The 9336-nt window shown below is 42.5% G+C and overlaps 1 long non-coding RNA gene across 1 annotated transcript; it reads left to right on the top strand.

Moving 5' to 3' along the window:
• Positions 1 to 2647: 2647 nt before the first annotated feature.
• Positions 2648 to 5219, top strand: LOC134144511 (uncharacterized). Its single transcript, XR_009959402.1, has 4 exons — positions 2648 to 2736; positions 2873 to 2933; positions 3280 to 3333; positions 5193 to 5219. It is a non-coding gene; the product is annotated as an uncharacterized LOC134144511 (long non-coding RNA).
• The last annotated feature ends 4117 nt before the right edge of the window (positions 5220 to 9336 follow it).

Here is a 9336-nt window from a genome sequence, read left to right as displayed (position 1 = left end):
TGCTTGCTCTTTATCCTTCTCTTATTTTGTCTCCCAACCTTAACCTCTCAGGAGACAGAGGCAACAGGAAGAGCATGCACCAGAGAAGACACAATATTATATATCTTATTTGGAGTAACTTGTTAAAAGCCTCGAGCTGCCTGTCCTGTGGGTTGCTTTCCCAGAGCAGCATGCCCTTGCTCTGTCAGAGTCCGTGGAGGGTTGGTGCTTGCTGGAGTGTGAGTTTTTAGACTTGCAGAGCGCTGACTTGGCTCAGCCTGCGTATCCCACTAGCAGAAATGCCTGCAATGTGTTTTTTGGCTTTGCTGCGCTGCGTGCTCCGAGTTCATCTCTTCCCCCCTTCCGCTTTCCGTTGCAGGAACAACAATCTGCTGGTGAAGGCAGCGCGGGACTGGCCTTCTATTGTGGGGCCAAAACAAACGCTCTGCCCGTGTGTTTTCCATCCTTCACAAGGTAAAATACCAGTGCTAAGAGAGGTCGACCCCCTGGCGGGAGTCTGTTGTCTGGAAATCCAGTGACTGACTTCATGGGGCAAAACTTTGCCTTGACTTATACTGCTGAGAAATGAATTTGTGCCCTTTGGCGCTGTGGGATCAAAGTGTTTGGACGGGGGAGCAGAGCGGCTTACCCTCGGAGGGCTGTGCAGGCGCCTTCTCCCACTACCGCTGCTGCAAATTTACAGCCTGGTGCATTAGATCAAATAGCCTGGTCACAGATACGCCGGAATTCAAGCTGCAACGTTACAGTGGTTGCTTCACGAGCAATTTAGCTACCTTTTCCAAACGGATAAAAGCCTCCGAGAAGTTGCAGAGCTGGGCTCGGAAGTCTTCTGGGAGCTGCAGTCCCGAGGAGCTAGTGAAACACATTTGGCTCATTTTTCTATCCCGGTCTTAAAAATGCAAGTTACCCAAGCTTCCAGTCCAGGAACGTTCCCACCCAATGCTCTGTGTGCATGATTTGTAACTCGTTCAGTCCTGACCGGTCGTGAAGTGGTTAGAAAAATAATTTCTGCTCCAAACCAGAACCTGGGGCTTGTATTCTATGGCTTTGTTCATTTTTTTTTTTCCTAAGGTAACCAAACTTGACCCGATCGCTAAACCCTTTCAGTTCACTTGCATTTCTTTTTAAGGGCTATTTCTCCTACTTCAACCGGTAGAGCAAATCCATAAATATTTGAATTACAAATTTAAGCGTACGGTTTGACTAACATTAACAGAAGCAAGGCCACTTTTCTGAAAACAGAACTGGGCACCTGTTGTGGCCCTAACATTCAGACCTCCTTAATCCGAGAGTCATAGATTCTATTTAAAATTTGAGAAAGCTGACCAGTGGAATAGCTTTGAAGTTTAATGCCAGCTTTCAAGAGTTAACCTTTAACGCCTTTGGCGGTCTATGGCTGTATACCTTATATTAGGAGTAGAAATTCTGGAAAAGTGACAAAAGCACAGATAAAATAGAAATGCTTCATTATTACACACTCTCTTGCTTTCCTGCTTTACAGATGAGACCTGGGGAAAACAATGTTTGTTCTGTGTCTTGCTCAAAAGAAACATTTGTGGAAGTCATTAATGCAATGCTATTGCTTGTTTAAAATCTCAACTTTTATGTGAATTCCCTCCTGAAATATTAAAATACCCAAATCACAGAACGGATGAAAATAAAACAGTAAAGAGACAAGAATATACCCAAAATGACGAGGCTTTTAAAGAAGTGGTTAACACTCAGGGAGATATTAGTTGGGTGCTAATTCTTAGTTTGTAGAAGGCAGTGAATGATTTGCAGGGAAATATTTCTGGTAGCTGGGAAGTGGAAGAGTTTTGCATCTCTTGCTGAGAAAAATCCAGCATTTCCCCGGGTTTAGAGAGTTTCTCCACAGCTGGATGCGATCTGCCTTCTTCCGCTGTAAATTTTGGAGTCCTTGCTGGGGCTAATCTGCTCGGTCACGTTAGCAGCAGAGGACAGCAGCAGTGATGGACTTCAAAGACCTGAGCAGCTCCAGGAAGGGAAAGGGGACTGGGTGCTTTGCAGGTGAAAGGACAAGGGAATTACTGGGCATCGGCCAGGGCAAAGGTTTCTGTTACTGTCTAGAAGGCAAATGATGTAATTTTGGCAGCGTAGTCCATAGGAATGAATAATTCTTAGACTAAAATTTAGAATTTTCTCCTATGTTTTCCGTTCATGAAGTCTGGCAAATATTATCCAGAGCTGTTTCAAATGTTCGCTTGCACATGCTGGCTGATGTCACAGGGATAACGCGTCCCGTTGAATCGCTCCTAGGAGGCTGCTGAGAGGATGTGGTCCTGGGTTCTGAGGTAATGAAGTTTTTTAGAGGTTCGTAACTACTCTGGCTTGGATTTCACATCATTTCCAGTGGACTGCTGCTTATCAAGCTTTTCAGCTTCTTGACAGGGTAAGCATATTTTTGAAGTCCTGTTTCTGGTACTGGCATTCACCTTATGCCTGCTATATTTTTGAAGCCCTTTAAATAGCCCCATTTGACAGAAAATGCCATCCCTGCAATATTAACCCTACAAAAGAACCAAAGAAGCATCCACGCCAGTGAAGCAATGCAAATTAATTTAAATATCTGCCAAATGTTTTTGAAAACCATTATCTAGGCTTAATATTTTGTGAAGTCTAATGGAGGACAAACATCGCTGTGAAAACTCCTTTCTCACTGCTGAGTAAATGGTTTCCTTTGAAGAGCTCCTGGTAACGTGGAAGCAGCGGTGACATGTAGGTACTGCTACTAGAAGTAATCTCTATGTGTTTGCAGACATAGAACCAAACTTTACATCAGCCATGTAGCTTAACGCTTTGTCAGTAATGCTTCTGATTTTTTTTTTTTTTTTTTTTGCTTTTTTTCTTTTAGTCGAAATTTGCAGATGTCTAGTCACCTATGGTTAGAGAGCAAATCAGTTCATAACTTGACAGTAAGTACTGTGCTGCAAATACAAACTTACACACTGTTCTGAAACTCCAAGACCTTTTTTCTCTTTCCAAAATGGAAAGTGCAAACTGTTAATTTGAACTTCTAATCGTATTTCTTATGTTTCACTTTTATCTCCAGCTATGTTTAATTAGAAGGCTTTTGAAAATATTTTGTAACAATGCAACAGTTTTGGCTATAAGTCAGCTCAAGAGAGCAGAGAAAAAAAATGTTCTAACAATTATCCTTCCCACCTGAACCTTCTCTTAAAAGCACTGTTAGAGATTTTTAATAGCATCCTACTGATTTCAAGGGAGTAATGTCTAACCCCTTAATTCTTGCATTCGCAGGGAGGAATAGCTCAGTAGTTGGAGGGATCACGGACTGAACCTTACGTGTTGCAGGTAAGCCCAGTTCCTTTAACTTGAACCGAGCTGATTCTAATTTGCCCCAGTTTAGGATCTCATCCTCTGCTTGCAAAACCCCTAAGAATCTCTGCTCAGGTGCCATCACGTTGCAATATAAAAAATACAAATGAGTATAGGGAAATCGCTACACTCTGCTGCAGGCAGTGCACAGCCTGAAACACAACAGCCGCTGCCCCAGCACAGTGCCAACAGGAAGCCAAGACCTGTCAGAGAGGTTGGAATCGCAATAATGTGTCTGTGCATTTTTGAGTGCCTTTTCGCACCCCTCTGGAGCGTACACATCCTCTCCACAGACTTCCCTGAACAAAAAACGTAATAAGTAAATACGTGAGCAAAGTTTCAAAGTCTGAAAGCTGCATTAGAGTCTTATGAAAGCAGAGATACTTTGGAGCATTAAGACTGTTCTGGCCCATTCAGCTCTCTTAAGCAGCTCTCCTTTCTCCTCTGGAAAGTTTGTGCTGCTCCTTTTTGCTAAAATGATTTGCTAAAGTTCTTCCCATCCCCTGTACCTGCCAATTTTGCTCATGAATGATGCTTAAAATGAAGTGCAGTCCAATGCCATAACCATGATACCATCTTTTAGAGCAGATTGCCAGCCTTTTTTTCCACTTATGGACCCCTGAAATGTTATCAGTGGGGGTGAGGATTCCTATGCGAGTATAAGCTTACCGAGAATGGACTTGATCTTTACAGTACTTCGCAGGCATATTGGATATACACCTACAGCTCCCTTCAGCTTGAAGCATTTAATGTTTTCATTTGAAACTAGTTGCATATTATTTATCTTTTCCTATAAAGAAATATCTACCTTTTTTCAGTGAACAGAACAAAGTCACAACTATTAATAAACACATAACAGAAATAAAATATCTCAAACTCCAGCAACTGCAGCCAGTCATTCCAAACAACCTTTACTTTTAGACGTACTTTTCTACAGCCTCTTTGTCTGGACTTGCTGCCCAGATTCAGCCTTCAGATTAAGCTGAGATTCTCCACTGTGTCGTGGTCCAGCCTTGTAACTCTGCCACGTTGCACATAGGGAGGCAACAGGGAAACCCAGCAGAAGCTGCAAGGGTGAAACTCACTTCACTGAGTTTTGAGGGAGAGAGTTAAATGGCTGGTTTTTAGGCACAATGTAAATAATGACCGTGTACATATTTTAATCTCTTGCATTTAAAACTCAGGATAAGCAGAAGTCTGAAAAGTGAGTGTTACTCTCTGTTTGAAATATTTCAGAGTTGAGCTGCTCCCATAAAACTGAAAAAATCAGGTATCCTGTGATGGTGGTGAGTAGTGACACTACTAGACTGCTTCTGCTTGGACGTTCATGGATCTCGCTGTCATTGATGCAGTATTTATTCTGCAGCTCGTTGTCCTATATAACGATGTGTGTGATGGAGGGAAACATCTCACTTCTATCTGTTGCTTACACCCATTTTTGCTAACTTCAGGACTCCCAGTGATTGCACAGCAGCAGCCAGGGAAATGCGTACATACTGCAAGTAATATGTAGATGATTTTAAGCATGGTTAAGATCAAACCAGGCCCTGGGTCAATCTCAAAGAGCTTTCCCACAAACTTCAAATGGTCAGGAGGAATTAAAATGTCCGTTTCTTCCAACAACTTGTAGCACTGCTTGCATAGCACCAAGCACGTATATAAACATGCTCTGAGGGAAAAGTCCCATTCATAAAAGGAGCATTAGGAAACTAAGAGAGCCAAGGAGCATGGGGAAAGTCTTTATTTGACAAACTAATCTCGTTTAGGGGGTGAGGGAGAACAACTTTACAACTCATTTGTCAGGTCTGTGATGGCAAACTGGTTTTCTGTTGCAGCTTTCCAGTTCAGCGTTGGTCATATCTGATCCTTCCTTACCTTCGGAGGTAAGGTTGTTACCAGAAGTTGCGTGTCTCTCGCAGCAGGCCCTTCTGCTGCAAATGCAATAGTTCTTTTCTTCTATTAAGTTCTTCAAGAGTGAGGAATTTTTCACAGCTGCTAGATTTATGAACTGGGCACAGCAAATGCACACACTATATAGCCTACAAACAAAGCTAACTTTAAAATTGGTTTGTTCCTGAGCAAATTGGCCATGTACATTCCCAGCAGGATTGCTGGAGAGAAGGTGTCCAGTGTATTCTGGCTGACTGTAATCTGCATTTCTAATATAAGTTATTTGCAAATCCAGTTATCTGACATGCAAGGAGCAAATAAGGCAATGAGAAACCAGCAATCTGCAAAGAAACCTTTGTTTTGAAACTCCTTTTCTCTCTCCCTCATTTAAACGTTGAGGCCTTGTAGCACAGAAGATGCCTTGACAACAGTATCCGCTACTGCAGAGGCTTGTGGCTCTTTCAGTCGTCCTGATTTCCTTTCCATCTCTAGACTCTTCTCCAGCCAGTTACCCACTCAGGTGCAGAGCATTTGATCAGAACAGGCTCTGAGCACTTTCAAATCCTATTGATTTAAGTGGGGGCTGGGATAGTTCAGCACCTTGCAGGACTGGGTCCCCTACGGGCAACTTGGAGTTCATTGGCGTTCAAGTTTCGTGATACTTTCATCTTGGAGACCTCCGCAGTTGCTTCAGAGTCTGAGTTGAAACGCAGCCATGTTCTAAAATAGAGCTTCCTAAATTACTCACTTGTGAGATTTTGAGTCTTTGGTATCTCTTTTTTTCCTTTTTGGAGGAGGGCTGGTATTGGAACTTTTAAAACAGCCTAAAACTTCAGATTTTTTTTCTGCTTGCCTGACACGTGTTTTGTAAATACCCTCTGCCTTCACCTGACTTGAACCTCACTTAGCAGTAGAGCTTCTTTCACCCCCCTTCCCCTTTTTGCTTGGTACCTTGTATGCTGACTTTGGCCCCAGTGTTTGCTAACAAGGTAGCATGTTCTTAGTGAAGCCCCAGGCTGGGTAGAAGGTTGTCCATTCTGACTCGCTGATGAGGGGAATCCCACTTTGATTTGGGAAATGCTCAGGAATGGGGAGAAAATGGAGTGGAAACCAAATCCCCAAGCAATGTGTTGGTGCAGGGCTCTGGTAACTCCTCTGTGTGTTTGCCAGAAGATACTGTACTAGGTAAAATTTTAGTTTTACTAGAAAACAGTTTCCAATAGCATCTTTTGGTTTTTAATGTGTTACCATACGCAAGAAATCTAACGGTGTTTTAACATCACGTTTCATAGCGTTGCCCATTGAAGCTGGGTTTTTTGTTTGTTTGTATCAGCATAGAATTGGAGGTAAATTTTACTGTTTCTTTTCAGATTGATATTTCCAGAGCTGATAGGAAGTTTTGGAGGTGCATTGGCAGAGGTGTACTTTGACACACCACAACCTCCCCAGGCATCCCTGAAGGACTAATCTGTAGCATTTAGAGGAGAGCACATTTTTGGGGGTGGTTTTTGATCTTGAGACTTCTGCTGTGGCTGTCAGTAAAGGCACAACCTGCAGGATTAGATCACAGTTTCAGCCCACAGAGCTTCTCTCTTATGACAAATTTTTCTAAAAACCCCCTACTCAGTTCCTCTCATGCTCACATTCTCACAGAACATATCCTCAGGGCTCAGAAGTGGTGGCAGGCTTCTCTAAATCATAGATTGGTTTAAAAAAGCAGAATGTAAAGCTTTGTGAAGCTTTTGGGGGGCAGCTTCTCATTGCTGAACTTTTAGCAGTCCCTTCTTTCTATTTTTCAAGATTTCTGCGGTGTTCTCATACTGAGATTTTCATACTTTTTCTTGCTTTTAGAAGCCAGTGTTTTTTTTTAAAAAAAAAAAAAAAAAACAAAAAAACCCCTCATAATATCACAAGGCTTGCAATATATAACCACAAGATTTGGCAATGCTTCATTTTCCTTCAGATTTAGCCTCTTTTCTTATGTAGATTTCCTCAGATCTGCTTTGCTTGAGGAAGTCGCCTGTAGTGTAGTTTTTGCTGGACATTAAAAAAAAATAAATAAATAAATAAAAAGAGAGAGAGAGAGAAACAGTTCTCAAAAAAGGGCTATAAACAGGAAAAAGTCCTTACCTGAGTCTATCAGTGAGTCAGTTACAGCTAGTTGGAGGAGCTTGCTCTTGTGATGAGGTGGAGAAAGACTAGAGTGGGAGCATGGTCTTCGAGATCGTGTCTGTGAAGGTGCTGGACACCTAACTGCAGGAGAGCGCTCAGAGCAGAGGTAAATGCTCTGTGAAGGGGGTGATCTCTGTCCCATTCAGATTGTCTGGTCTATTTAGCATTGCCTTGCTCTGCCTACCTTTCTTTTCTACTGCAAAAACCTTGGCACTCTGGTGTCCTATGCACGTTTCAGTTTGTGCCCTTCTCAGTTTCTGCTGCCTTTGGCCATTGGTGGTACAGTTGGCATAAGCAGTTGGCACACAGGATCAGAGGACAATCCATTGCAATTGTTTCTAACTTCCCGGCTCTTTCCCTGGGTTGAAATTCAGCTGGGTCTCCTCCCTAGTTTGATTTATAGACCAGAAGACAAGGACACAGTTGGGAGCTGCAGTACGCAACACGTATGAGAAGGGAGGTGCTTTTAGCTGCTCTGTTACCAAAAATAGATCTCTAGGAGCAATGATAGAAACACCTAAAAGTACATACAAAGAAGAAAAGCAGAGGCAAAACTTACTTTTTTACTAGCCACAGAGGAACGAAAATGTTATGGGCACACAGGCACACCACGTATCGTCCCAGACTGCGATAAGCAGCTTTTTATTTTAAATGTAATCTTCAAACAACAACATATAAAGTGAGATTTTGCTGTTTCTCTTAGTCCTTGCACAGGCCCAAACCAAGGTCAAAGACATGCTGCCTATGACCCTTGGGCTAGGAAGATCAGACCCAAGTGAGTCTCACTGTGTGAGAACAGTGACAACCAACCTACCTCACTCATCAGAGTCTGTGAAAATGAATGCATGGCAGCAAAGTGCTTTGAGATCCTCAGATTGGAAGAGGTCAGGAGAGCATCACCGTCTCTTTCAGGAGCTCCAACACCAAGGGGAAAAATAAATCACACAAAGCTTAAATAGGAAACCACAGCTGCTGTCAGATTAAATCTGTTACAAGTGCATTCCACTGCCTCACTGAACAGTGTTTTATTTCACACCTCAAAATGTGAGCCCCTGTGCCATGGACTTTCTCCTTTTTCCCCCCTATTCCCCTAGATGACATAACAAGCTGAAAGTGCAGCTGGAAATTAATACTTCCTGTCTTTTTAAATAATGTGACATTGAAATCCCAGTATTTAATGTGTTGGCATTTAACATGCCACAATATTTCAGTTACTTTGCACTGTTTGGGGTGCAGAAATGTTATTACAGCTGTTCTGAAATTCTGACAAAGAGGTGCATTTCTTTCTTTCTTCCGCCCCCCCAACTATGTCCCACCATAATTGCTTTCTGCTGCATCTCTGAACCGTAACCATGGCAATCCGCCACATTCATCAGAGGACCCTCTTGTTGTTTTGCTTGTGTGAATGTAAGAAGAAAAAAAAAAAGACAGGAAAAAAAAAGAGGGAGCATAAAAAATTTGCAGAACTTTCCAAAAAGGCAGCTTTTTCTTCTTTATGTATTTTTTTTTTCTATTCCTAATCACAGAAGCTGCATTGGAGAAGTGGCCTGGTCAAGAACACCAATGACTTGTTCATAGCCTAAAAAAGGGAGAGGAGGAGTCTGGTTTTGGAGGTGTTGCTCTTTATGGAAAAAGACAGTTACATAACTGCAGCTCTCAAGCCTTTCCCCCCTGAAAGAAGGAATTGTTATGTGCAGAAGGGGCAGCAAAGGTTGACCCTTTTCCATTTCTGTCTGATGACAAATTGGCCCTTGTTTGGAGATCAAGTTCTTGTGGCACATTATTACCATATTAAAGTTGTGCCTTTTCTGGCTGGAGAAGGAGAAACTGCCCTGCTTTGAACACAGATTTGGAGCTGCCCTTTCCCAAGCCTGCTGGATAGGATATGTACTGTACGCCACGCCAGCTGGCGAGGAA

Source organism: Rhea pennata, chromosome 10 (assembly GCF_028389875.1).
Source record: "Rhea pennata isolate bPtePen1 chromosome 10, bPtePen1.pri, whole genome shotgun sequence".
Lineage (NCBI taxonomy): Eukaryota > Metazoa > Chordata > Aves > Rheiformes > Rheidae > Rhea > Rhea pennata.
Note: the sequence above shows the minus strand (reverse complement) of the source record. Positions and strands in the feature narration are given on the sequence as shown.